General features: G+C 44.6%; 1 long non-coding RNA gene across 1 annotated transcript; it reads right to left on the bottom strand.

Annotated features, from left to right (window-relative positions):
- Positions 1-17,434: 17,434 nt before the first annotated feature.
- LOC140699306 (uncharacterized) lies at positions 17,435-26,893 on the bottom strand. Its single transcript, XR_012077366.1, has 2 exons — positions 26,159-26,893; positions 17,435-18,061 (listed from the first exon to the last, which is right to left on the bottom strand). It is a non-coding gene; the product is annotated as an uncharacterized lncRNA (long non-coding RNA).
- Positions 26,894-26,915: the final 22 nt, after the last annotated feature.

Below are 26,915 nucleotides of genomic sequence, written 5' to 3'. Positions count from 1 at the left end.
GAACTACAAAGGAAAATGATCTAATAAAGGGTTATTTGACAACCAAAAAAAAAAGTGTCTAGTCTCATGCTCCAGCCCAGACCCACCATGGGATTTATATGCACACAAAATACTGAGAGGCACGGTACTAGAATCACAGGAAAGGTTTCAAAGGCTTTAACCCAAACGTGTTTCACAGCCCCCTGGAGCCTCTTGCCCACACTGTGTTAAAGAAAAAATTATTCATTTGACACTTGTCAAAGGTGGTAAAGGAGACGGCTCAAGAGGGACAACCACAGTGGAGGCTTGGCATAGGGAGCGAGACAGGGCTCACCCCTGAATGGCCCAAGGACGAGCGGAGGCTGACAGCTGCATGGTCAGGCCACTTGACATGGCTGTCCTCTTGCTCTCCGTACATCCCTGCTTGACTGGTCCCTGCCGACTCACTTGACTGTCCAGTTCTCTTAATTATAGGGCTGAATCAGTAACCGCCCCCCGGCTTGCCCCTGCCCCAGCCGCTGGTCACTGGTCTCCCTGGCAACTGATGAGCCAAGCTGACCTCACTTCCCCCATAAACAGTAGCCTCCTTCTCCCGCCAGTAGCTAAGACTACTGCTGCGTCCTGCCCATTGCGGACAGTGGGATGTCCCTCCAGGACTTTCCATTCCCGGTGTGTAAGATCCCCTGTCTGATAAACCATTGATGTCTCTGGGCTCTTTCTTTGTTCTTGAGGCTGGGGGAGTATAGGGCTGGCAGGCCTGCAAGGTGCAGCCCAACAATGGCCAAGGAGCAGGGCTGGGGGTCAGCGGATGGAAAAATTCGCAGGAGGAATGATGAAGGCTAGAGGATTCTTACTAGACCAACTCAACAGGAGTCTTACTGAAGGCCAGCCAGGGAGATACTGTACCAAGGGTGGGAGAGTTAATCTAAGTGGACCCAGCAGGACTTCCGCTAACACTGGACGAAGCAGACAAGGTTGGGACATAGTCATAGTCAAAGAGAAATCTCAGAGGAGCTGACTCAAGTTTGGTCAAGGAGAGAGTCCTTGTCAAGCAAGTGGAAAGACAGAAATGACTTTGTGTGAAGTATTCGTTTGGAGAGACCACACCCCAGCATGGGAGAAGGTGCAGTGTGGGGCCCTCACTTCCAACTTTCAGGGAGGCACCTGGAGACGTCGATGTGACTTGCTCCTGAGAACAGGGGAGGGGGTGCAAGGCAACAAGCTGAGTCTGTATCCAGTGAGTCCCTCTGTTCTCCTTTGGGGGCAGTCAGGGGTGTTCAATTCTGGGACCCAGGTGTGGAATCTGGGGTCATCATAAAGGGGACCCTGCCCAGAAGGGCGGCTGGCGAGGTGAGGATGCCACAGCAAGGGCTCTGAGCTGCGCTGAAGGCAGAAGGGCAGGTGGGTAGTGAAAGGGGGTCCTGGGAGCTGCAGCTGAAGAGCCCCCAAGAATGGATGAATGGGAGGCCCCTGGGAGGACATTCATGACCTAAATGCGGGGGAACAGAGAGCAGCCAGTTAAATGGGGAGATTGGAAGATGCTTTGGACCTCAAGAGACTCAGGGCCTCACTGTAGGTACACAGTGACACACCAGGTGACAACAGCAGTGACACACCAGGTGACAACAGCAGTGACACTGAGCAGGGTTAGGGGACCAGAACAGACACTTGGAAAGGAAGAGTGGACAGTACGTGGCAGCTGGCCAGGACTTGCTGGAAACTGTATGAGAGATACTCCGACAGTGACCAGAAATACTTGGGTGGCAGTTTTCAACAATAGGAGATTCTACACAAACAGATGCAGACGTGAACCAGTGGGCTGTTACTTCTAACATAATCAGTCTGGATTCAGAGACTGACAAGATCTGTGAAAACTCCAGGCAGCTCACACCCAAGTGCTACCCGACACGTAGACTCAGTCATCCAACCTTACATAAGGGCGTACTGAGCACCTGTGAGGCACTGACCTAACAGTGGACGAGGCGCAGTGACTGCACTGATGGAGGTCGTGAAGAAGTCCCCAGCCAGGGAGCTACAGACGAGGGACAGCTATCCTGGAGAGCTAAAGGTCAAGCTATGTGCGTGGTGGGGTGGAGGCGTGTAGGAGTTCTGCATTTATCCCCAGGCATTGGTCTCAAACTTTCAGGTGCATAAGAGCCACGTGCGGCTCTTGTCCAAATGCAGATTCAGATTCAGGAGATGTAGGGTGGGGCCTGAGATTCTGCGTCCCTCACAAGCTCTGGGCTGGGAGATACGAATGCCCCGGGGTGTGGACCACAGGATTAGCAAGGCTCTAAAGAACACCTAACAAGTCTTGCATGAGCAAACAAACAAACACATCATCCCATGTACCTCTGACTTTGACACCTAAGATTTTAGCAATGAAAAATTTACATTCTGGTCATAATTACCCAGGTGATTGTTACCTGTGTTTCGTCTGGGTTGCACCAATACTAATGCTGTTTGGTGGTCCAGCTGAGGGCAGACATCATTTTCATGTGCAGGGTAACTGCCTTTTGTAATAGAAAAACTCAAGGACACCAGTGTGGAGGAACATGACTGTGCAGGCCTCACTGTGACAGGCAATTTCTCTCCCCCAAATTGCATGCACAATCTCTCTCTTTTAGATTATCTGGCTGCCACCTCCATCAGATTGCCCGACCAAACTGGGTGAGTTACCCAGATATGCTCCTCAGGCCTGGGCCTTTCCACCAGAACCCAAGACAGTATTTGAGGCTCATCGGAGGTTCTAAGCTCTCTGGCCCCTGAGTTTTTCCCAGGCGATGGAGTCAGAGAAATGAGAAGGTGGGTTACATCAATCATTTCTTTATCCCAAGGGCCATCACCTGCCAAGGCGGGGTGGGCCTGGCCCAGTCACACATCTGCTTTCACTTACATCCTTAATTCTCAAACCACCAGGCACTAGAGGGTCACACCAACCTGCCGCACTTGCCCCCTCCCTCCAGCCTCCTACTTAGGCAGAGCAAAGGGAAACATGTATTTTCCTTATTTCTAAAATCATATTGCTAGTTTTCATCCACAATTATAGGTAGCATGACTGCCAGCTTGAAGGTTTCCCAGGGTTGAACCACCACCCTCTCCTCTTTCTTCTTCTGGTTTCCTCCTCTCAGAAGGAGCCCAGAATGGCGGCAGCGGGGAGGCTGGGAGGAGACCGTGTCCTGAGGAGAAGGCGACAGGGCTCCGGGGACCCGCCCCCAAGCCCACCGGGAACAGTAAGTGTGCTGGGGGCATGTTGTGTTTCTGCTAAAGGAATGGTTTTCAGTCAGGTCCTGAGAGGACACTCAAGACTGGGAGAGAGGAGGCGGAGTTAGCGGAGGGCCCATCTCAAAGCACCCCGGACACTGCAGGCAGAGCCCAGCAGATTCCACTGGGGTGTTTGGAGGGGATCTTGCTAGGAAGGGCTCCTTCTTCCCCAGCTGGACGGGAACAAGGTGTGAGGCTGTGGCTTCTGGCCCGGGGCTTAGAGAGGTTGATCTCCCTGAGTGAAGACTACCGCCAGTGCCCCTGGGACTTGTTAAGAGGAACAAAGTGAGAGGTTGAAGGAACCTGATGTCAAGTCAAGATGTAACTGAGAAGACAGAACTTGGTGGGAGGCCCGTCTGAAACTTGAGTCCCTCATGGAAGAGTGGCTGCGAGGAAAGCCATCACCCCTGGGGAAGCGCATTTTGAGATGTGGAGCTGATGGAAAGTCTCCTAGTGCTCCAGCAAACAGGCTGTCTGTCCTTCCCACTCCATCTGAGATGTCCCTCCCGCCAGCACCCAAACCCATGGTTTTCAAAGTCAGGTCCCCAGGCCAGAGCATCTGCTTCACCAGGGAAGTTGTTACAGATGCAAAATCTCATCCTCACCCCAGACCTACCGTAGCAGAAACTCTGGGGCTGGGGCCAGTCATCTGGGCTTTTCTGATGCACATTCAAGTGTCTCCTCACCTAGGCAGAAAATAACTTTTTTTTGTGTGTGGAGGACAAGTGTCCCATGGGTACAGAGTTATTGAAGTTTTTAAAATTTTTTTTTGTTTTTGAGGAGGTAGGAAATTAGATCAATCAATCAATTAACTAATTTAATGGAAGTACTGGGGATTGAACCCTAAACATCGTGGATGCTAAGCACCCAGCTTAGCTATATCCTACCCACCCCACAGAGTTATTGTTAAATTTGAGAAATCAATACTTGAAACCAGAAAGCAGAAAGCTTAAAAGTTGTACAGGTTGCAGAGCAATTCGAAACACCAACAATATTGAATTGGGATTATAATAGGAACTTGGGAGGTTCTGAATGTGGGTTTTGGGAAAACAAAAATGCATCATATGCTAATATGAGATAATTACCCCCTACATGGTACGGGCACCAAGAAAATGTTGTCATGTGAACAAGTGTTTTAATCGGGCAAGAAGGCAGAATATTGGTGCTGCGTGAACTTGTCCTGATGAGCAGTGGTGAAGGCCTTGCTTCCCCCTCTCCTGATTTCATTTACAACTGTCCTTGGAGGCAGGAGACTGGACCAATATCCACAGACCTAGAGGGGTGAGAGTGACTTCTCAGTGGAATTCATAATGAAAGATGGTTTCTGTTTTCTGGGCTAGCTGCTCCTTCATCATTCAAACTGCCTGCCCTTCATTTTATATCCAGGCTGGATTCATTCCCAGAGGATGGAACCATTTTCCTGATGGAAACTCTTAGCACTGAGTGGAAGAAAAAGAGAGACGGGTTTGAATGGGGTTTGGGGCCTTTTTGATGCAGTTTGGAAACCCTGCCAATGAAAGGTATCCTGGAGGGACATTTTCTGTTTTTTCCTGTTCCTCATACTAAATTGAACACTTGAATCCCCTTCTTTCCTCTTTCCCTTCCGCTTTAATGAATATACATTGGCATGCATTAATGAAACACTGACTGTGTGCAGTGCATAGTGCTAGATGGCTCCACAAACCCTCATTTCCCCCCACCTCCTCCAGCATTTGAAAAGGAGTGAACTGGAAAATAGCTCTCTCTTCACCCGCTTGGCGCTGTTTTTCCTGGCTTTAGTTTTGCCTCTTCATGTTGCTCTTCAAGTGAAGACATTGAGATTCCTCATATTTCAAGCTATCTGTGAAAAAGCAGGTTAATTCTTAGAAATCAAAGAGAACACACAAACATCCTCTCCCCGTGGGATTGCAGCCTCCACTAGGGATGTTTCTGGGTTTGTGGTTTCTGCTGGTTATCTTTATATCGAATAGAGGACGAGGGGTGGGAGTGAGCTGTACAGGTAACAGGCCATCGTCTGCTCTTTATTGTGCTGCTTTGCAGGGGGAAGAAACACTGGGCTCTTCTGGTCTTTGCAGACAAACACTGCAGCCTCCAGGACTCTGGGCACTGCCTTTCGCCAAGGTGGCTGGGTCCTGGGGGCAATCCAACAGCCCTCCTCCAGGCTGAGGTGCGGAGATGGCCACACTGTGAACACACAGGGATGGCCACTCTCACCCACACCATGTTTATGTTAAATATTGAGAGAAATGGACCTCTGTCAGACAGAAACCGAGATTACAGTAGTTTCCAAAGTCTGGGAAGCAGGAAACCTGTATCAACGAATACAGACTCTTCCAGATCACCAGAATCATTTCCTAAAGGAAACTTGAAGAGGCAAATAATGAGCATTAGCCTTATTTTCAAGGAATCCGGGGTAGGAAGTTGCGCGGTCTTCCATGAAGGTGTATGGGCTCTAACCTAATCATCCTGGTCTCTAAATTCTTGTCAGTCTGCATTTGTGTTTCTCTTTAACAAGGCAACTCCACGTCTTTCCTTCTTCAGGTTAACCCTTAGAGGCGTCCTCAGAAATGCACTTCTGCATGTGGGCTAAAGGGCTGTGCTTTACACGGATTGGGAACTGAGACTCTGGAGATGATGGGGTCAGCCTGTTTGGTTGGAATGCCTTCTCTGCATTGTGGCTGTGTGACCTTGGCAGGTTGTTTACCCTCTCTGAGCCCCAATTTCCCCAAAGGGTACTGTAGGGTTACATGAGATAATATGTGTAAAGAGTTGAGCACAGTGCCTGGTGCAAAGGCCCAATAATTATTAGACACAACTTATATTCGGTATCAATTGAACACCTAAGGGAATTTTAGTTGCATTTGTTTTACCAGTTTCTCTCTTGATGCTCAGTCTGGTCAGGATAGATTTTTTTTGGTTTTTTTTTTCTTTCCCTCCCCATCTCTTTTCATCACTCTCCTCAACCCTGGAAAAGGTGGTCATGAAACAACCATTTGAAATGAAGTCTGCTTTGTGTTGGTCCCTTTCGGAAGAGGCTTTGATCGCCAGCCGTTCCGTGGGTGTTTGGCAGGCTGCTGGCTCTGCACACAGTAAGAGGCATCTCTGAAGTTTTAGCTATTTTTAAAAAGAGAAGTAAAAGGGCAGCTTGCGGATTCCTCGAGGGTGTGTATAAATGGCACCTTTGCCTATTCCCAGTGCCCTGAGGGCCCTCCTTCCAGGGCCAGGGCATCCCGGTGGCCCAGCTCCTAAATCACAACACGTCCGCTTAGCGTCCTGTGGTTCACAAACATGCTGCTTCTATGGGACCCTTGTTAGAGCTGGCTGCCTCCAGCCTGTAGAGGAAGGCTGGCGGAGCCCCTGGAAGCACCAAGCCATGCCCCTGCAGAGGGGACAGGAGGACAGGGCCTCCCCCGGGGAGCCCGCCCAGCAGCACTATGCAGAGGACTTCCTAGAATGGCCAGCCTGGCCCTGGTGAGACTGGAAGATCACCTTGCAAGTGGGCTGATGCCAGCCGGACAGATGGCCTGGGCTGCTCACAGCACAGCCCACATTAGGCCGCTCAAGTGTGTTCCCGGAAGACAACTGGCCCAGCTGCGAGGGCCAGAGAGGCTGTTGAAGGGGTGGCTCAGGCTGCAACATGGGTTCCCTGACCTCCACTTGCTACCTGCACCCCAGCCTGCAGTGCCCTCTCTGAAGGGGGAAAAGAGCAGCTCTCTTTCCACTTGAAAGCAAATTTCTGGGCCTCGTGATTTTTGGGTGACGTACAGCCTGGCCTCTACATGACAGCCCCTCACAGAAGTGGCCAATGTTTCATCAAATGAACCAGCTACTGCAAAGTTTAAAAAGGTAATAAAACAACAAAGCCTACTTGGGGAATTTGCTCAGAAACCCTGTGACTTCCATAGAGTATTAAGAAAATATTGAATTTCCAAATTTTATGATTTCATGTCCCCTAAGACCAGAGACCTCTTATCAGGTTCTCCTTTTTAAGCATGAACTCATTTTTTTTTTATAATAGTTAGAAAGTAAGTGTGCAACATTTTTTCTTCCTTAGACTCAGAACAAAGCCTGGGGAAATTTAATGTTCTGGGTTCAGCCTGTGGATTTGCGATAAGGATTCTAGGAGAGAAGCCTTTTAACTCAGAACAGAATCTGTTTGAAGCTATTGTTCAGTTAAGAAAAAGGACCTGGTTCCCGGGCATGTTGCATAATGCATGACCGTGTAAACCAGACGTTTTCAGTGCTGACACTGAACCCTTTAATGACAACGAAGAGTTGAAGTAATTTGTTGATTTTTTTTTTTAAAGAAATCTCCTAAAACAATGCTTCTCAAGACTGAATGATTCAACACTTTAGAGCTGAGATGCGGCTGAGGCTTGTCTGCATGTGCTTGTGCTGATAAGAATTCTGGAAGGATACAGGAAAAAAAACACATGTCATGTCCTCTTTAAGAGCTAGAAAAGCTGTCGGAAGAATTAAGATTAAACCTCCCGAGAGTCTGTGGGTGTGGAAAGTCACCAGCTAGCTAATATTAACACAGCCTGCAACAGAACGCCGTTGCTAGAAATAGGACAGTCGCATCACTACCACTGAGCAATTTGCACTGGGCGGACCAGCCCCTCCACTCCTCGGCTCCCGCTGCCCTCTGGGCGTTGGTTGCGTTTCTGGCCGCTTTTAGACAGTGTTGGACCTTGGCTGCCTGGCTTCACTGAGAACACTACCCCAAAGAGGAAGCCGTGAGGGGAATATCTGCTTTGTTTGCAGGAGAGTGGTCAAGCTACAAGCAAATCCTTAGGCATCAGAGGAACTGTGAAGTGTCTAGACTTCATGTGGTGCTGACAGGGAGGGGCGAGTCAGCGTCTCCGTGCCTTCCTCACCATGGATAATCTGTTGCCTCAGTCGAGATTCTCTTTTTTCAAAAAATATCCTCTCCATGCAATTAGAAAATATTTATCGATGCTGAGAAACCAAAGAGCCGAAGAACAGGTATCATTTTGCTTACATTGTTGTTAGGGCTGATGGGTGTTTGCTTAGGGCGTTGCTCTTACAGCACTTGGTGACTCAGTTTCTGCTGGTTTACCTGTCTCTAGGCGCGAGTCGGCACCTGCATGCAGCTGCTCAGACTTGGCAGAGGAGCAAGGAGGCGTGTGGGGGGTTTGTCTGAACTTGGAACATTTAGATCCTGAGATTAAGCTCAAGTGCTGTAATAAAACCTCTTGCTTTTCTTCTGAACAGCTACACTGGACTACTCAGAGTCAGAGGCTGGACTCCTTGATAATTTCCCAGGGCCTCAAATACCAGATTTTAAAACTATTAATATCTCGACAAAGAGTATCAGGCCCTAGAAATACACCTGTCTTTCTGTGTATTTTTATGGCTATGTTGGCATCACAAGGATTTGAAAAACAAAAAAACACTTTGTAGGCTGTAAGTATGGCAGCCTTAAACAGATCACTAATGAGCTGTGAAAATCATTCAGAAGTGATTAGTCACTTTTTTGGTGGAAGGTTGTTTTCAGTCTTTTTAGCCAATCAAAAGTTAGGGTTTCTATTAGTAGACTCTAGCATGTGGGAATATAAACATTAAAAAAAACTGTTAAGATATCTGATCATTTCTTTTTAAAAATCATGCATTCATTTTATTGTTTGGAGGTTTCCATCATTCTATCCATCCATTACAAGGATGGAAAGGCATTTCTAAAAACTGCTTTTCTGAATTGAACCAAATGGTAAGAAGAAACTGCTGTATTGGATCCATTTAAATCTGGTGGCTCATTTAGGAAAAAGCACGGCAGTGGTAAGATAAAGTGTATCCACGCTGAAGACCCAAAGAGTCATAAATTGCATGCACATCATGCTTGTAACTAGGACCGCAAAACTGCAGGGGAGATGGTACCCATGCCCTGGATTTGTATGAGATGCCCTACTTAATAAAACACTGCCAAGACGCAAAAGCAAGGGTCAGCAGACAGAAAATCCTCTAATGACAGGTTTCCCAAAAAGTCAATGCATGATTTGGAAAATGAAAATTGTTACTCCTGTTTGAGGGGACACTGCGCTTATGTCATGCTGTAATGGCTTTACAAGCACTGGAAATTCAGGCTGTGCTCAGTGAGGGGGCTGGGCTGGTCCAATTTATCTCTGACTCAGGCAAGGGGTCTCGATCACAAGATCTCTTGGTTTCCAAGTGTCAGCAGGTGCTCGCTTTTGAAGTGGAAAGCCAGAGACCCAGGTGCTGGTTCTCTGAGCCGTCGGCCACGCTGGCTGAGTCCACATCCACAGGCCTCTTCAGGCCTCCTGATAGGGGGAGGAGGGGCAGCAACGGGAGGGAGAGGTGGCTGAAGGGATGGGCTGGAACCGTGGAATGCGGATTAAGTGATTGCCCCCCACCTCTTCTCAGTATTATAAATTTTCGCAGAGGTGGCTATAGTGCTGGTACAGTTAATTTTTTTGTTAATTTTTTAAATGTTATGAAATGCAATCAGAAGACTATTAGAATTTAACATGGGTCCTCTGACTTGGACTGAGTGGGTGGTCCCCTCCCCAGTTTACAGCCATCTGGGATGACCTGGGAGCAGCTCTGAGTTGTGCTGATTTCTTAGCTTGCCATGTGAATTAATGGAGAAATTAAGAAAAGTAATATATTCAGATCCTTTCTGAGACCAATTAATAGCTCTGCAGACATCACGTCTCCCGGAATTAGAGAAATGAGGTCAGAGCCAATCACAGCTAACCTTGGGAAGTTTGCTGGAAAGTTAGAAAGGAGGTTAGTAATGTCTGGAATGTTAGGGCCTGCATATTAGGTGTCTCTAACCCTTAGTTCCTGGGGGCTGGTCTTCATTACGACGATGAGGGAAGTGAGACTCCGAGAGCTAAGAGGCCTTGGCCAAGGCCACGCAGCCAGAAAGTACTGAGCGAAGATTAGAGCCTGTCTGCCTGGCTTTAAACTTGACCCGTCTGACCATGCTTGATCTCCAACAATCTCGTGCCAGCCAGTAGCACAGCAAATGGCTAACCGTTCTGGAGAGTATTTTCAACACGTCAGATACTCACATACCACAGGTACCCCTCCCACCACGAGTGTTTACCACCTGCATGATGGACTTAATAGATTTCTATATTTGCATTTAGATCACTCACTTTCTACACTTACATTTGCTTAGAAAGAAACTTTTATATTACTGCTGTACATGGAAAACCACTGTCATCTGCCACAAACAGAAGCGTATAATAATAAAAGCAAAATAATATTAAATTCTAGCTAAATACTATTGGATGTGAAATCTCTGAGCCTGAGGCCTGCTCTATTGTTAAGAAGGAAACTTGGCTTTTAAGAGATTAGCATACTAGTGGCCAACTGAGAAATTCTCCCGGGCAAGAATGGAAGGGAATTAAAAGATAGACAATTTTCTCAACTCTACACAATTCACTGTGATCTATCTACTACAGTGTCCACATGCCGTGTAAAATGGCACCATTGGGTACCACCATGGTTGCATTCACACTCTTGGAGAATATTATTCCAGGCACACCATCTGCTTCTCCACCTCTGTGCATTCAAATACGCTCCTCCTTCCAGCCTAGAATTCTGTCTTTCACTTATAATTTGCCCACCTGGAGATTATGGATACATCCTTCCAAGACAGGTTAAATGGGCTCAGTAAGGGAGAAAAAAAGAGAGAAAAACAAGTTTCTCCAGTTCTGCTGGGAAGAGTGAAGTATTGCCCCTTGTTTACCAGAATATTCTGTCTGCCTCTAATAGAGCCACTTACTGATGATGTGTGGTAAGCCACGTGTCTACACGCGTGCACCCACATGTGACACCAGGGTGCATCTTTTTCTCTCTCCCCTCGTGCCCACCCTGGAGCCTGGCACAGGCTGGTGTAGGAGTGACCCGAACCACAGGCACACTGCCTCCTTTCTCATCTCTGCCATCTCCTGACGGGCCTGGAGGGTCCCCTTGTGTCCTGGTCTTGGTCATGTTACACTCACCTTGTTCACAGGTGCTTTGTGGTTTAAAGCTTCTCCTTAGTGTCCCTCCCCTTGCACTTGGTGTCGTATAGACATCAAGGTTTGGCCTGAGGGTTGCTTTGTTTGGTAGTTCTTGTTGTTTCTTTTATTATGATGTGCCACGTTATTTATCATTTTGAGAACAAATATCTCATCCTTTGCACTCCTGGACTCCACTAGAGCAGGCATTTCACAAAGCCAAGTCCCCAGCTGGGTGGAAGATTAAGGTCATCCATCATGCTGAGGGTTGGGAAAATTTGATGATGAAAAAATTCCAAACAGTACTATTCAAATGGTGCTCTAATGGCGGTGGTTTGGGGGACCTAGCCTGAGCCCCAGTGGGTTCTCAGATGAGCTCTGGCGGGTTTACTGAACACACGCACAAGGGTATATGATTGCAGATACCTTCTTTTGGCCCAGTGGGAACAGCCAGGCTCTGGCTTGGATGTCGATGTCTGAGCTTGAGGGGAATGTAGGGACTTGCGGGCAATATTGTCTTGCATACTGCTGTCCTGACAGTCTGCTCTGTGTCCTGGGTGACCAGGTGGGACTCTGAGCTGGGGAGGGAGAGGTTGCTCCACTTCTGGGCAGATGGTAGCCTGGCTTCAGCCCAGGGAGCCCTGTGAAGGATGGCGTGTCCTGTGAACCCCCAGGGAAGGCTGCTCGCGGGGGTCAGCACCACGGATGCAGACATTACTCATGGGTGCCAGTGCCGGACGATGAGAGAAGACCGTGAGCTCAAGTGGGATAGTCTCTTCTCCCCCTGAGTGAGCTCCTCCATTCCCATGGCTTCAAACACCCACTATTTGCTGACATCTACCATGTATTTACCCTGGTGCATGTCAGCCTTGTGTATTCAATTGTCTATTTGACAACTCATCCGAATGTTGAGGATGCTGCAGCCTGAACGTGTCAAAGTCACAAGCCCTCACTCCAAACCCGCTCCTCCCCATGTCCATCAGTCAACACAGAAGCTCATGCCAGATACTTGGGGAGTCACCCCTACACCCCTTTCTCTCCCACATCTCCCCTTCATCTTTAAACCAGCCTAGACAATTCTACTTCTGGAATAGTTCCTGAATCCTCCACCCTCCCTGCCCAACCCTGCTACACCATTTCTGCTTGGACCTTAGCAACAGCATTTGACTGTGTGTCCCCAAGTTCACTCTTGTTACCTTACAATCTAAGTTCCTGAATTTTCTCCTTTAACCAGAAATCTTATTTCACCCCAAAACAGGGAACATGATGGCTTTTGTTTGCTATTTTAGCCCCCATGCCAAACATAAATAAGGCACATAGTAGGTGATGAGTTTGTATAACCACGTGAGTGAACATGGATGTTGGGGAATTCGGGGACTGAGACCCTGTTATGCAGGTGAGGCCAAGAAATGGTGAAAATAGGGTTGTTATAGTCAGTAAGCAGAGGCTGGTGAGATTGAGGGGAAACTGTGTAGAGTAATTTATTTTATGGATGTGGAACTAGGGTCAGAGGTTAAGAGATTTGCCCAAGGTCGCAGGCTCATTTGTTTCAGTGCCAGCATCGGAATTTGGCCTAGAGGACTCCCAGTGCACCTGACTTCCCAGGTGTGCTGAGTCTAGCAGGGGTGTAGAAAAGGGCCATGTGACTACCAGGCCAAGAGAAAAGAACTCTACCGGCTACGTCCAGAGGGTAGCTGATGCCTGAGGGTCAACTTGCCAATGACAAGCAACCCCCGGAAGAGAGCCTGGGACAGAGGAGGGCCTGCTGTTTTTGAGCCCTTGTCCCTCAGCTTCTACTGCTCTGCAGTTATCTCACAGACTGGAATCTCTTGTTCCATGTGCTCTGTGTCTGGGTGACCAGGCGGGACACTGAGTGTCCCACAGACGAGGGGTTGGAAAGTACAGGAAGACTAATTAATAGACAGGAACTCGGGATGATCAGGAACTTTGCTCCCTAGAGTAGAAAGACTTCTTTCTGAACAAGAAATAATATATAAGAGCTGACCTGACATGTCTTGCCTATTTAATGGTAAACCTGCTTAAAATGAGGAGGGCCAGGAGGCTTGTACAATAGCTATGTATAAATATATGTTTTTGGAATTAGACCCTTGAACTGGTATAATATCATCTTCCAACAAAATTAATCCACATAATTTGTCTACTGTCTCTCTGTATTCTTGCCTGAAAATGCAATCATGTTACCACTGATGTCCTTACGTAAACAGGGACACAAATGTTGACCCGGCCAGGACTGAATGCAGCAACAATAGAGCTCTGCTTTGTCATCTTGTTTTGTGAAATTCCTTAACTCCTCCGATGATTAAGCAAGTTTTTTCACATATCCTGCGTGTGGAGCATTTTTATAGGTGATGAGGATGTCAAAATGAATTAGGTGTAGTGATGCTTACAGTCTCAATTAGAAGAAAGAGCTGTGCTCAAGTATTTATGACGCACTTGCCGTCACGGCAGGTACATCTGGCTCAAGACCTGTCCTGATCGGTTTAAAATGATGAGAGTGGTCCTGGGGGCCGGGTGTATGTACAGCACCTACATTTTAATTAAAGATTGGAACCCAGTTTTGTTCTGGAGGCTGTTCTAAGGTTTCTCTCCAATGGCTTAAGAAAAGTTTTCTAGTTCAAACAGGATCACTGAAGTTTCATTTCTTGCTTTGCTTCCTAATGAATGCTAACGTTAAAGCTGGGTTGTTAAATTAAGCATCTGGGTTTAATTTAAACCTTAGAAACTTAGTTGTTCATTCTGGCACTTATACCTGTTCTGAATAACAATATAAAAATCAAAGACTCCCCTTCATGACCCAAGAAGTCTTTGCTGAGATCTGGAACATTACGTAGGCTTTTGGGTTGCTGATGCAGGTTTTCCTCTCTAGGTAAAATGATAGAAATTTCACTACCATTCGGTTTAAGAAATGTTAAGATTTTTAACTCCTTACAGTGAGTTGCTTATATCCTGAGAGTATAACAAATTTAGCCATTTTTAAAAGCTTCTAAAAAAAAAGTCATGAAATGCTATTGATAGTTTACACGACGTCACTCAGGGGAAAACTAAAGGCATCTGCCCCATGTCCTTGTGCCCGGGTAGAGAGAAAGCTTTAATTCTTCAGAAGCAGGAGGAAAGGAAGATCTCTGTAGAATTTAAGACAGAGGGCAGAGATTCTGCCCCATTCCTGTGGAGGAATTTGTGCAATTATATACAGATAACAATGACAAATTGCTGTGATAATATAAAGATGAACCTTAATATTTGTGACTATTAAATATGACATTAATATGACAGTCTCCTCTATCTGAAGGGAGGGAAAAAAAGAGCTATTTATTCACCAAAAATAGCCTCCAATGGTTCTCCTCATGCCATAGTCTGTTCGGGCTGCTATAACAAAATTTGACGGACTGGATAGCTAATAAAAAGCAGAAATTTATTTATTACAGTTCTGGGGCTGAAAGCCAATGATCAAGGGGCCGGCAGACTTGGTGTCTGCTGAGAGCCCATTCCTGGTGTCAGACGCTGACCTCTGGGCTGTGTCCTCACGTGGCAGAAGGGGAGGAGGGACCCCTTGGCTTCTCCTTTATAAGGTCACTAATGTCACTCATGAGGGCCCTGTCCTCACGACCTTGTTACCTACCAAAGGCCCCTTCTAACACCATCACACTGTGGGTCAGGATTTCAGCCCAAGTATTTGAGGGACACAAATACTGTCTGCAGCACTGCGTGACCTGTAAATGACTGAGAACTGAGACCAAGCACCTGTGTGAGGGTGAATGGCCCTCCAGCCATCAGTACCCACCCCATGTCCTTCCCCCATGTCCTTCCCTCTCCCCAAACGGTCTTCCCTATCAGAGAGGATGCACCATCCTGCTCTGGGATCTGGCTGTTTCCGTGTCTGGTATTTGTTTGTTTCTTGTGTGTTTCACAAGACCCCCCCCCCCCAGGGCTAATTCATAGAGGAAAATGGAGGTGCATTTGGGAGGTTCCAGAGGAAATGACCATAACGACTAGGCAGAATTGCTGGGAGAGGTGACACAGTGATAAGGACACACTACCTTAAAGGAGAGGTACAGGAATGGGCCACCTTTTGCATAGGGCAGGGTATGTGACCTCTCCTCGGGAGATGTTGAAGGGACAGGTTCTGCATCCTGGAAGAGAAGACTGAATGATCAACCGGTCAGTCCCCCTCCAGCCCTGAGATTCTGGTGCAGCAGCTCTAGAGCAAGAGAAAAACGGACAACTCAGGCACCTTAGGAACAACACAGGCCCAGGTGCCTCCATTACAGCACAGATGTTTTACTTGGTTAGTGGTAAGCATGTCACAGTCTGGTCATGCCGCTCTGGAATCTGAGGCCAAAGAAGACAGAATCTGATGTCTTGGGATGGGGGAGGGCAGAGGGGAGAGGGCATAGCTCAGGGGTAGAGCGCATGCTCATTGTGCACAAGGTCCTGGGGCCAAGTCCCCAGTACCTCCATTAACAAGTAAACAGATAAATAAGTAAGCCTAATTACCCCCAAAACAACAACAACAAAAGCTGAAAAAAGAAAAAGAAAAAAAAGTCTTTGGAGATTGAGGTAGCATGTCACCCTCCATCAAGGAAAGGAAACAGCTATATTCAGACAACACCTCAGGGGAAAAGCTTTCACACCAATCACTAGCTTTGCTGAGCCTGATCCACCACTGAACTCCTGGCGCCCACAGTTTACAGGCTTTATAACCCCCTCCAGTATAAGGATAAAAAACTAAGTATACCTGTGCAGTCACTGATGAACAGGAACACTGAGAAACTTCAGGTGATTTTGTGGCATTTTAGCCACTTTTTCCCCTCAACCTCAAGCCTTTTTTACCTTCAACTCTTTTTTTCCTGCATTTAATGCTGACAATGCTGTTGCTCATTACCATCCCTTCTGAAGGTGCTCCACCCTTGTCCAAATTATTATCACAGCCAGGAAGTGTTAGACATACCTGGAGACACCTGCACCCTGAGTTGACTTGAGCTACTTCTAATCTTGTTATCTGCTTCTAAACTTTCCTAATCTACTGTGCTCAGAGACTTTGGAAACACAGAAGTCAGGAAATGGATGAACACCAAATCCTTTGTCTTTGGAATAATCACATTAACTCAAATGTAAAACCCTTTTTCTGTGAAACACAGTGTAGTTTTTTATGCAGATTCCTAAATCTGCTATCCTATTCCACTTCTTAGACGGTTTGTCTGCACCATTTTATTTGCTAACTTTTGTTCAGAATGGAAGATGATGTATTTTCTCACCTTGTACAAATAGTTCCATGCCTTAACAGAGAAAGAAATGAGCTTCCCACATATGTTGTACTGCTCAGAATTTGCTCTGAAGAGAGCAGGAAAAATGATGGAATTATTTATTTCCTGCTCATCCTAAAAACAGCATATTAGTAAGTTTTTTTTTCAAGAAATACAACTTGGATTATGCATTCAAGAATTGGGAATTTTAAATTTTCATTAAGTGCCTTATATGTGCCAGGCGCTTGGCAACATCCTTTACATGCATTGTCATTTAATCTAATAATAATAACCTTACAAAATTGGCGGTATCACCCTTATTTTATAGATGAGAAGACTGAGGTTTAAAGAGGTGAGATAACTTGGGCATAGCTTGTAAGTGATGGCAGTAAGATTTCACCCCAGGCTTGCCTGTCTGACTCCTCAGCCTGAATCACTGCCTCCTACTGAGTTACCTCCCCAGATGGGGTCCGTTTCTCCACTTCTTCCCCTTGCATCTTCCTTTCTTTTCTTCCTTTTACCCTTGGTATTTTATTTACTTAGGACAAAGGGGTTAAAAATAAAACCACCATAACGATTGTGCAGGGAAGACACCTTAAATCCTTTCAGGTGGAGATCTGCGTTAAGGTTATTCAATTTCGGGAAACTTCTTTTAAGAAAAAGAATACAAAATTGTAAATATTAAATTAGATTCAAAGTGAAGACACAGGATGGAATAAGAAATCAGAGCAAATTACAAATTTGAGTGAAAATACAACAAACATCACAAAATCCAAAAAAAAGCAAGCACTTCTGCTAATTCACTGACGTATCCTATAATGTTTTGATCCTACATTTTTGGGCTACAGAGTTATTTATCACAACCACTTCATGTGAAAATTATTTTCTAGTATTTTCTAAAGAGATCATCGAACAATAATTCAGGTACGACTAGCATAGTTAATTTATATTTGTTTTTTATTAGAGTCTAGAAAAGTTCCATAGGCTAGCTTCTGGCTCCCTTTCTCCCTCGCTACCCACATAATTCAGGTGCGGGGCCCTACAGGACACAGTCATGTAAAGAGGAATTGGGTCTTGTGATTTAGTGCAGTAGGTAGTAGGACTATTCCTACACATCCTTTCTCTGCCAGGACAGCTGGCGATAACTTAACCCTACACAGACATGACTACCAGCCACATTTATACATCACTAAATCCAAATGAAAGCTAAACGTACCCCATCTCAACTTCCTTTAAGCCAGATCCAAAGTGTTGCCCTTGGCTGCTGTGAAGGAGGGCAAGTCAGCAAAAGCAGTGCTCTAAAATCAAGTGCAGTTAAAAAATCTTTTGCTAATTTTACCAAACCATGAGACCATTGCTCGGGTCTCTTGTAGGACCTTTTAAGGGGCATCTGCAAATGAGGGGCCCTGAAACTTCTTTTTCCTTGGTTTCCAAGAAAATCCAGCTCTAGAAGAATGGTATTAAAAACAAAAAAGGTGTTGTGCCACCATACGTGATGGTCCATGCCATAGGGCGTCTTCCAAAGTAATGAATGAGGTCCTCCGTGAGCTGTGTGAATTCCCAAACCTATTGAATGAAGTAGAGGATGTTCTTTCAGTATATTTTTTTCTATAGTAAATAGCACCGTGGAGATGGAGATGTTCTGGTACTGCTAAAACTCAAAGCTTCCCCCGCCACCTACCATTTATATTTGCAAAGACTTATTATTTGTAACAGGATTATTTGCAAATACAATAGATCTCAAAACTCTTATAGTGGGCTAATTAATATTAAATACACCATTTACTACCCTTCCAAGCAGGCCAGTTAACACGTAGAGAAAGAGCATGTTATTGCTGCTAAAGACTACACAGTAGCAGAATTATAGCAGCACTAAAGAAAGTCTTTAAGAATTCATTAAGATGTAATCAAGCTTCTGCAAACTCATCTGTTATTTGCAATTATAACATAGTTACTGTAACTTGTCTCTCAATAAAACTACCTTTCTGTTGGATTTCTCACTGGTAATGTATTCGAACATCCAACTTTCTCGTGTATATTTTCCTTTTAGTGGAAACTCACGACTCATCTACTCCTCCCTCCTTTGTTGTATGAGGAACCGTCCTTAAGTGTAGGCAGTCCTTATACCTGTGCCCTGTACCATTGTTCCTATTATATTGTTTACCACCAGACAAGACTATGGCCTCTAAGTACACCTGAATTTTCTTTGTTGGTGTTTTTAAGGGATGAAACTATTTCCCTGAGGAATACGGTGTTTCAAGAGAATGGCATTTTCTGTTTATGAAGCTTTTCCCACTTCTTCCACCAAACTGGTGCTGCTCTGACACCTGGTCAAAGAAGCATGGTTCCAAAGTCCTGACCTGAAATAAGAAAACAAAGACCAACTTCATAGCTGGCAACACTGCCACTGCCCTGCCCCGCTGACCAGGGCTGGGCTGATGGGATGCTCAGGGTTACTTAAGAGGGGAGAAGCAGGATCTCTTTATGGGCTCAATGCCTTTTCTCTTGCTTGGTCTTTTAAAATAACTGGTTTTAAGCCAACAGGTATCTACTCAAAGAAGTTCAAAGCCCTAAATGATTAAAGAATGCTAGAGGAGGTTTAAGATTTTGATACACACTCTTAATCTGTTCTTCTGGATTGAGGACAATGAGCACAACCAAAATATTTCTACATGGAAGTTTTGTCTCTTGGAAATCAGTACTCAAACTTTAACACCCGAAGGACTAAACTACAGAACACAGGGCCCTACTCCCGGACTTGTTATTCAGTAGGTCTGAGGTGGAGCCCCCCAGTTTGCATTTCTAAAAAATGTTCCATGGTGGGGACCATAGTCTGAGAACCACTACTGTAGATCATTTGATGGAGCATATTTTTAAAATCAAAGTGGACAGGGGTTGCCATACCTTCTTAAGAATAGCACATGTGCCATTTAGAAGATGGAGAGTCATTGCTGAAGCCAGGGGGACAGTGATGATGACTTACAACTTCACGGGTTCCTATGGGTCACTTTCAACCACAGTTGCCCCAGGTCTGGAAGCATTACATAATGCTTAGTAACACAAGAAGTCATTCAACGAGGTCTTTGCTATAAGAATATACTCTAAAATATGTTCTCTTTAGTTCCTTCTTCTGTAGCTGTTTACTGATTAAACTGATGCAGTAACTGACAATTTTAATTATTGATTTAAATTATGGAATATAAAAAAAGGTGGAATAGTTATGTCCTTCATCCTATTTAAAGCCATTATGAGGTCTTAGCATTAAAAATAAATCTCTCAATTTTTCCCTGGTCCCTGCTCTGGTAAATATATAAATATAATTATAAAGATGCAGAATAAAGAAAATTTCTCCCACTTGGTAAGAGGAAATCAGTATTCCTAATACTGTTTAGTGGCTCTTAGAATCTTAGAACATGTGTTTAACATGTGTTGTTGATTTTTCAATAAAGCATGTTAATGAACATGCTTCAATTACTTACCGAACAATCTCTCTAAAATGCCTGTCTGTGATTATTTTATATCCATATATATCCCATTTTTGCAGTAACTTTCAACCCTGAGGTGATAAATCCAAGTGATTCTATAACGTCTTCAGATTGGAGCATGATTTCCTCAGTGGAGTCCCAGGCCTAAATAAGAACCAATGAATAGAGGTAGACAAGGCCCAGGGATGTTCTAAAACCAAGTCCTTATGAATTAATACACTCTTGAATGTCATCAAACGAGCTGAGGGGCAGATGTTCTAGGCTCGGGAATTAACAGCTGTCAAGGTTTCAGGGTGCCCCACTGAGTTGAAAGATGCAGGAATTTAACAAAACAAAATGATAAACTATAAGAGGTGGTTCAGTAAGGAGGGCAGCAGCCCCAAGTTCTCTAAGCCTCACTGTGGATGCATCACAGGAGCTTAAGCCAAGATGGGAATCTGACTCCTGGCTTTGATGCCAAATAGTGAGTCACTCTTGTGTGAGGAGCTCCGTGGGTCTCAGCCTGGTCAGCTATAAAAGCAATTACCAAGATCTAGTCTGCTTACCTCACAAGGTTGTGAGGAGTAAATTTAATTATGTACATGGAAGTATTATGTCAACTGCAAAACCTGAAAAGAATGTGTAGTTTTGGTGGCTGTTTACTGAAAATTGACTCTCATTTCCCTAAAAGTAATTTAAATTTGCTATTCAAATGTGCAATGTTGGCATCTTTACCTTTGTAAGCACTTTTCTAGGGTTAAAATGAGCAATTTAATCATTTAAACTAGAGAAGAATACAAGTAGATTTTTAATGTCATAGCATTTTAACTGCTTTCAGTCAGAAAATAGAAACAAGCTGATTTGCAAACCTCATAATAATAAAGATCTTTGTTAAGTGTCTTGAAAAATGACTGCCATACTCTAGGAAGGTGTAAACTTAATTTAATTTTAGTAATTTCATAGTAGAAGCTATCACTAAATAGTCATTAGTTGAAGAATTATGGAAGAAAAAGTCTGGTATTAGGGCATACAACTATATAAGAAAATTAAAAAATTTAAATCTAATGAGTTTCCATGTATAATGGACAGTTACATGATTTAAAAATACTCCTAATTTGAAATAAGAAAAACCCGTCAGAGGAGCTTCTGCAATCAATAGCCAATTTTTTAGTTTGTGTGATAGTATGGAAATCACTTAAACAGTAACACTCTCTTGTTTAGCGCTTTTGACTTACATCTTACTCTGTAACTTCCTGTTGATTAACATTGCCTTTGGCAGTTTAAGTAGTTAAACATTTTAACACTTGAATATGTCATATAATATTGAATTCTTTTAACTTGTATAGGAGCAGCCTAAGCATCAGCCAACTACTATTTAACCAATTTATCTAAAGTAAACTATTTTTTCTCATTTAAGGTTTTTGCCAATTAGGCAGCTTCCAGCTGCAAGTAACAGAAAGTAAGTGTTATCTCATAGTAAAGGAAGTCCTGTGGGAGGCCGGGCCCCCTGGGTTGGTGGATTTGTTATCCTAATTTTGTATTAAAGGACTTGGCTTCCTCTTGTCACTCTTTTGCCCTCCTTGGGGTTCGCTTTTCCACGAGAAGGGGTAATGTCTGCGGTACTCCGCACCATTCAGAGCTATGGGGGGAAAGGAAGGTTTGTTAAATCACACATTGCTGAGTCCAACCCCCAGAACTTCTGACTCAGTAGGTCCGGGTGGGATCTGACAATGCACACCCCTTCTGAGTTCCCAAGGGTGCTGAGACTGCTGGTGGTGGGGGCCACACTATGCGACACACTAGCTTAGACTAATGGTCCCAGAGCTGGTGCCTGAGGGTCACTGTAACATTGATTACAAGATGCACCTTACCATTTGGAATATAACAGAGGTCCCTGTACTCCCCTCACAGGGCCTGATGCCATTTCTAGTTTGTCAGCTCCCTGTTAAACACTCTAGGGTGGGACACCACCCACTTAGAACACCAGGAGTTGAAGTAGCAATTTCTTAGAAAATAGTTTTGCATTCAACTGTTTGAACTGTGGGCTGGTTGGGCCAGTTCAAGCCCCAAGTTTGCACTTCAGCTTATTTGCTCCTGGCCTGCAGAAAGCTCTTTCTTTCTTTCCAGAATCCCTGTTTTGCTAATCCTCCCAAATATAGGACATTTGGCAATATTAAATTATTTGAAGCATCTTTTGAAATAGGCTACATAAGCATTGCCTTTTATAACCAAGAAAGGAAATATAAAGTTGTCTGGGGGTATACTATAAATGCTGCTAATCTAATTTTCCACCTGATATTCTTTTGCAGTGATGAATTTTCTAACCTAAAGTTTTAACAATTTGCTCGTGTTGCGAAAGCTCCTTCCTCCAATTTGCAGTTCCCCTTTTTTATCATCTATCTTGAGAACGATCTCTTTGGTGTAGGTTCCCTATTTTGTGCAGGATGTGCAGTGGGAGTAGGGTCTTTTTGTTTGATTGTTCAGGGCTAACCTTCAGGATCTTCATAGAGCTTTGGCAATCTCTGTGCTGTGGATTTCCCTCTATAATTTATTATCATAATGGCATTTTGGTGCCTTTTTTCTCATTTGGTCTCACAATAGGAAGCACAGCAGAGAGAGGTGATTTCTGCAGGGGTCTATGAAGGACCTGGGACAAGTTCAGGCAAAGATGCAAGCTCTGCAAAAAAATATTTGACTTCTAGAAAATGGTTGGGTAGAAAACTTTAAAGTGCACAATGTACCATTTTGGAGGTCTGAGGAAATGCCGCCTTTCCCAAAGCTGTCTCAGACCCTGGTGTGCAGTGGAATAAAGAGAAACTGAAAATGTCCCTGATGTGAAACTGAGAAAGCATTTAAATAGAGGGAGGAGGCTAGGCTATTACTGCAAACACAGCAGGGGGCCAGCAGACCTAATATGGAATCTGTCCAATAAGTTCAACTATTTATGACAACCAACCCATCAGTAAGGCTTTCAAAGTTAGTAGGAGATACTGGCCAGGAGCAATTTAACTTACTTTCCTATTCTAAGGCCTGGTGCTTACACCTAGTCTCCTAATTGTCTTATCCAAGAATTAAGAGTAGAAGCCGTGGTCCCTAAGGAAATAACTGAAGACTGTGCTGGAAATTACAGTGCTCTTGGTTTTGTCAGGCATGGATACGCATTCCGTAAAAATCCAAAGCACAAACTCAGCTGAAATTTCCTACTTGTGTGAAAGCAACCACCTCAACATTGTTATCTTTTAATTTCAAATGGTTATCTGGGTTCAGAATCCAAGAGTGAAATTTCATCTGCTGTTGGCAGTGCTCAATATTGAACACTTCTTGCAATGATCAGTACTTCTATTCAACTCAAGGTATCCTAGCTAGCCCTTCTGGTATTTGCAGATGTGAGTTCACTTCAACTTTGAAAATCCCTTAACTTTCCTTTGCTTTACAGGAAAGTAGAAGCTCAAGTTTTAGTTTGATCATAGGAAGCAAGTATCAAAGTCAAAGTTAGGATTATGTTTACTCATTTAGCAAAAAATATTTATTTATGATGGCTAGTTTCCAGATTATCCATTTATGCAATAGATCTTTTTTATATATTTACTATAGATAAAATATTTTGGAAACAGAAATGCATTTTGCCAGTTTGGAAACTGGACAGAGTATCTTTTTAAAGAGTGCATTTTTATCTCAACTAATCTTGAGGTGTATGTAATATGGAATATTCTATGTCTGTTTTCCACGGAAATAATAAAGTCCAGGGTCGGCTCTTGAAAGTGAGGCTCACACTCACTTTGCTCCTCGTTCCCACCCTTTCTCACCCTCACTTACTGGCATCTCACCTACCCTCGTCTCCAGCCCAGAAGGTGGGCAGCACTGCATATCAAGGATTCCAGGTATCACCACATGCTCAGAACCCATCGATGGGGAAATTGAGTCATACTTGAAATAAACTTCTTTAAACATAAAAATTAAGAGTATACTTTAAATTTCCTAGTTTCTTTTGCTCATTTTTGAGCCCATTTGCTTTTTATTCTTGTTTCCAGTTTTTACTCTTTCAGTACAGCTAAGACATAGAACTGATTAGATTTACAGCAATTCTGACAGATGGTTGTTATGACACTCATTTCATATGACACTTCTTGCAATGACTCGGTATTTCCCCAAACTTGACCCTTAGAATGTCCTTTATCTCATAAAGAGAAAATGCTTCTGTTGTTCTGCTGAAGTAGGTTAACTTGTAAAAATATAGTGTTGTAGCTTTATATGCTTTTAAAATATTCAACTTAAAAATGACAACTCTTTTTTCTTGCAGCTAGGTATAAAGTCCTTAACAATTAACCTTTGGTACTTAAAACAGTGTTACAACAGTCTTTAAAATAAGACATTAAGGAAAGATTTTTAAATAACCTTTCCCAAATTAATTTTAAATCCTAAAGGCCACGTATTTCTTTATCACCCAGGTTTCTAAAAATGCCAGCTATCAAATTTGATATTAAGAACAGGATGCCTCACTTCCTTTGTGTAATAAGGCACAGTATAAATAAAATTGGAACATCATGTCTGTCCTTCCTCAATTTTCCCTATTTGTAATACTTCCCCCAAGCAGAGATGCCTGACAAATTTCCCCTCTGTTGTTCATGAGTGACTACTTTTTCCATGAGATATATTTAATTTCGCAGGTTAAATATTCGGAGCAAAATGACAGGAAAGATTTTTAAAGCACTGATTACTAAAGAAGAATTAAAATGAAACGAATGTAATACATTTTGTCGTCATCAGTCTCATTCTAGCTAGCTAACAGTCCACGCTTTTGCTCGTTTCTCTGTATGACAATCTTAAACTTTTGCAGTGCTTATAATTCACAACCTGTCTTCATTTTTATCAGATCCTCACAACAATCTTTTGAGGGAAAAATGGTAGTTGTTATTCCTGTATCTATATACAGGACCCCATGAATGTATGTATGTGAACGTGTATACACACGTAGATGCATATGTTTGCGTATGTATGTAATGCAGTCTACCTGTATTTCAGTCTCCTTCCCCTGAGATGAGGAGATGGAGATTGCTACACAAAAGTCTCATGGGAGGTTAGCTGGTCAGAAGAGGAGACGCTGGGAGAAGGAAGATTTCTGAAGCTTGTGGCCCAAGCATTGCCCACTGCTCTAGCTTGCATATTGTTAATAAATGCTATCTTTCATATTCGTAGGAAGTCAAAGTTCGTGCTACAGGTATTGGCTAGCTTGGTGGAAAAGGTGTGTAGGGATAGAATAGAGGATCACTCTGCAGACAGATGTTGATGAGGCTTACGGATCAGCTAGGTGGCTGAAATAGCTCTCCTTTAAGGCTTTTTGCTGCTCCCAAACCTTGGAATTTGTGAGATGACTGGCAGTGCATTAAGGATGAGTATGTAACAATTCTTCTGGTCAATGCTGGTGTTATCCAGTTTCTTCTTTGGCTTGGCAATAGGAATAATGGCTTTATTATTTAGGCAGCCAGAGAGTATAACTCCAGGGTAAGTTCCTGCAGATATAACCCACATGGTGGTGGTGGGGTAGTTAATTAGGGATTCAGTGTTAATGCAGGAATATTGCAGTGCACAACAGGAAATTTTGAAATGCTGCCTCAGATAAAATGTTGGAGGTAATTAAAACAATCCAATAGAAAATTACCCTCCATTTTGTAAAATCATATGTTAATAATGTCTACATCTGTACGATTCCTAACTTAGATGGTTTCTTATGTTTTTAATATGATGCTGTGGTGTCAAGGTCTGGTAAGTATAGTAACTAATAATCATTACAAGTTGATTATAACTTTGAGCAAGAGACAACAGTACATTCACTGCTGTATCAATGACAGGCTTACATATAACACCGCTAGACAAAGTCATTAAGCATGCAGCAAGCCAAAGGTGGGTCACAGACATTAACTCTGAGACTAGAAATCTGTCTTCTCCTCATTTTTAGGGTTTCTTTTTTGAAGTTTAAAAGTGACCTCAATGTTTCTTAAAAGTAAATCTATAAAGCTGCCCGATATTTTTGATCCTAGACTAGTTCCACTTGGGACCAAACACAGGAGAACAGGTAACCCGGTCCATTTGTTTATTTGGACGTTGGACACGTGGTCAGAGAGAATACTGGGATACGTTACAGGACCCGAGATAAGGGGCAAAATGTTCAATGTGTGTAACTGTCGATGGAAAAAAATACCTCTAGCCTTTAAGGAAGGCCTCTCGCGATCGCCAGGCTTCTTTGGAGTATGCGCTCATCTCAGCAGGTGTGGGTCTGCCCTCTAGCGGATCTGGGTGTGACGGGACTTAAGGTCACTGCATATCTGGCTTGACAGCTCTTAGGAAAGTCAGCCGTCCGTCAAAAACGACTCATTATGGGTCTGGAGTAGGCGCTGAGCGCGTGAAACGTTCAAGTGGACAGGATGGAGCCCGCGGCTGCAGGGAACGCGGGGCTCTTCGGCTCCCCTCTCGGGACGCGAGGCTTCTGGCTGTCCAGGCTCTCGCGTCCCACACACTCGAGGCCGGGGTCTCGGAGGCGGCTCTTTGCCCGCTTCACACTCTGGCACAGAGCTCACACCCTCGTCGGGCCAGAACTTCGGGAGGTCGCCCGGCGAGAACGCGGCCCAGCCGTGGGCGCGGAGCCGCAGTGACGGGTCTGCCGGGCGGCCGCGGGGCCCTCGCCCTCGCCTGCCCGGATTGTGACGGCCGCCGGCGGGTGGAGCTCGCTGCCGCTCGGTCGCTCAACCACCCTCCAGAGAACGCGCGGCCGGCGCGAGGGGGCGGGCGGCTCTCCGACCCTCGCGCCGGGCGGGTGCGTAGAAACGGGGTGCGCGTCTCGAGGGTCGACGGGAAGCCGCCGCAGGGCGGGCCGCGGACCCCGCGCGCCTCAACCTGGGGCCCCCCCAAGCGGGCGGACTGGAAGGCGGGTGGCTCCGTCCCCATTCACTTCCGCCGTC

The sequence above is a fragment of the Vicugna pacos genome, chromosome 1, assembly GCF_048564905.1.
Source record: "Vicugna pacos chromosome 1, VicPac4, whole genome shotgun sequence".
In the NCBI taxonomy this organism is placed as follows: domain Eukaryota; kingdom Metazoa; phylum Chordata; class Mammalia; order Artiodactyla; family Camelidae; genus Vicugna; species Vicugna pacos.
The sequence above is the reverse complement of the archived record's forward strand: the minus strand, read 5'-3'. Positions and strand labels throughout refer to the sequence as shown.